This window comes from Lupinus angustifolius, chromosome LG06, assembly GCF_001865875.1.
Source record: "Lupinus angustifolius cultivar Tanjil chromosome LG06, LupAngTanjil_v1.0, whole genome shotgun sequence".
Classification (NCBI taxonomy): domain Eukaryota; kingdom Viridiplantae; phylum Streptophyta; class Magnoliopsida; order Fabales; family Fabaceae; genus Lupinus; species Lupinus angustifolius.
The window spans coordinates 12747446-12750428 of NC_032014.1; the positions used below are offsets into that span (position 1 = coordinate 12747446).

At 33.7% G+C, this 2983-nt stretch overlaps 1 long non-coding RNA gene across 2 annotated transcripts; it reads left to right on the forward strand.

Moving 5' to 3' along the window:
• Positions 254–2359, forward strand: LOC109350893. Of its 2 annotated transcripts, none has more exons than XR_002108142.1 (3): positions 254–620; positions 829–2025; positions 2255–2359. It is a non-coding gene; the product is annotated as an uncharacterized LOC109350893 (long non-coding RNA). The 2 variants fall into 2 exon arrangements; XR_002108143.1 differs by lacking the exon at positions 254–620 and having other exon boundaries at positions 637–1752; positions 1858–2025.

Sequence of the window (2983 nt, forward strand, 5' to 3'; positions counted from 1 at the left end):
ATAAAGCTCATTATTTCCTTTAAAATATTGTTTCCAATAAAAGTATAAAACTATATCATTTTTCTTCCGGACGATCAAACACCATGCTCATCTTAAAGTTGACTAGTTGAATTTGAAGATTCTTCTCGCGTATGTTTTTAGATGAACACATGTACTCTCTCACTCTCTTTGTCAGAGAAATAATTAATAATTAAATTTTAACTTAAATATATTTTTTCTGATCAATTAGATACAACTGCTGTCAGACAAAAGATGTGTACCTGTTTTTTGTGAGACACTAAAATGGTAAGAATAGGAAATAGCTTTCAACCCAAAACCCTTAATCTCCTCTTAGTCACCTTGACTGTCTAGTGCCGGCAAAGACGTGCCATGTCTTTTCGAAAGAGGTTCGTGATGGTTCTCTCCTTCTCTACCCCACTACTCTTCTCTCCTCCAGCGATGGTTTGCGATAGTGGTGACGCGGTGGTTCGGTTTTATTCACGGCAAAGGGGATTAGGTGAGGGGGCATTCGGTTACCCTCATACACATTAAAGGATGAAATCCCTAATCCTCATCTTCGTCGGCAGTGGAAATCAGTGGGGTGGGTTCTCACTGGTGGCTTATGGTGGTTCTAGATACAGGTTATAATCATCTCTCCCTTCATTTTTATTTTTCGTTTTATGAATGGAGGGCTATGACATCTGCTACTTCTTCCTTCTTTTCGGATAGATGATTTTCTAATTATGTTCATATGCTTCTCATGTGGCAATTGTGAGGTCAAATATAAATATGGATGCTTCTTTCCCTTTTTAATCTTCCTTGTATTGACTTTATTTTCTTCATACGCAGTGTGAAACATTATTTAAGATGTTTATTAAACCAGGACAATGAGTCCAGAAGTAGTGAGTATTAGCCTCACTAAAGACTTCTCACACAAAGTGATGTCAGCACAGGTTGATATTTTTTGCTTTAACAATTATCTGAATGCTTAAGAATATGTATGTTAGATGTATGTATCTCATTTGATATATAGGTTATCCCAGGAGTATTTTACTTGTAATTATTTAGATGAAAATGATAGTTGCCTTACCTGAATGTGTTCCTATCTACATGTTGATGCTATTGACTCCTTGCTGAGTTCCTGCCTTTTGTTCTCCGATTCCTGCCTTTGTGTGTGTTTTTGGATTATCCGCGTAATGTGTGTGGTCTAGGATTGCCTTTATGTATATGCATAAGTGTAATAGGTGGTAGATGTGAATTATGTATGTAATTGTAGCATATGTGCTCTGATGGAATTGTGTATGTGTGTAAAAATAATTTCCATATGCTCTATCTTTTCTATTTTTTCTGTGTTGTAATCTCTTACGACTCTGTCTTTTTCTGCTGGCTGTGTGTATGTGATATATGGTCTTATTTATAGCTGGTTGTGATTCAATGTGAGACCCTTTTGAGTTGCCCTCATCTTGCCCTGATTGTTGCTCCTTAGATCTTCTGACTTGACTTTCAATTTGCAATGGGTGCCATATCCTTTCTGTTATTAATCAGAAATTGTAACCACTGGCTTCTTATCTTCTGGCAACTTGATGACATTATGAATGTTAGGAGCATTTGTTAGTGGTTGCTGAAGAAAAACCAGGTGCACCAGAAGCATTGTAAGCATAATAAAAATGCTCTAACTTGTAAGCTCAATCGTATTATTCTTAGTTTAGTCATTGGTGCTTCATAAATGTTGATCTTTTTGCAAGATGAGGAGGGGCTTTCACAGAATAGTAGGTACTATTTTCCCCTGCAAGCATATTTGGTGTCCTTTTAATTAATAATATTTGAGTATATTTAGATTAGATTGGCTTTTAGTTGTTATTACAATTACAATTTCAGGCTCACTTACAGCGACATGTGTCATGTGCCTTCAAATACCTGATTCTAAGTTTAGACAATGCTCATGAAGAACATTGGTTGTTCTATCTAACAAATGGTCAATTTAATCTTAGGACTCAGCAGCACAAACTCCAAATCAGTGCAATGAAGCCATTTCCTGTAGTCCAGGTCAGGAAGTTGATTCAAGATGTATAATGGTTGTTCTATACAAAATCATAGATGTCTAATATCTCAAGATAAGAGAGACACATTTGTTGTCCTCGTTTATTTCTTATCCTACAATGTATAATGGTTGTTCTATACAAAATCATCGAAATGGCACATATCTCAAGATAATAGACACATTTGTTGCATATTTATTTTATTCATTCATTGATGACTTTTTTATTTTTTGCAGATGAAGATTAGACAACTAATTTCTTTTCAATGCAACAAACTGAGAAATGAATCATTTTGGTTTGTTTTTGGGAAACACTATTTGTATCTATTAGCATGGACTTGATCCAAAATGTGTAATTTTTAGGATTATAAATTTTTTTATGTCTATGCTATATGTACTTATATTATTTTTAGATGAACATATTTAAACTCATATATTTCATTGGATTCTATGATTTTTTTAATTTTTAATACAATAATGTGTTTAGATTTTTTCCCATTATATATTCATATTATGATTTCATATTACAATTGTTCACTAAAACAAGTTGAAATGAGACTATGGTATAGGCCTCACTCTTTTGATATCACCAATACTTATATACCGATAGAATAAAACCGTAGGTGTAAAAAAATCATATTAATTTATAGTGATGGACAAAAATAGAAGGTATAAGTTTTAGCCTTATACTATTGGCATCACTAAAACCTATAGTGATGGGGAATCTCCGTAGATATAAATACTTTTAGTGGCAGATAGAATCCGAAGGTATAGGTTAAAACCTATAGTGACAGTGAAAATCCGTAGGTATAGCGACTTAAATATGACCGACAAAAAAATCTGTGGGTAAAAGATTTTTGTGTTATACCTATAATATTTTATCTTTTACCTACTGATTTCTTCTGTAGTAGTATATGGCAAATTTCTTGCTGTGCCGATACTCCCACTTATACTCATAAAACTAAT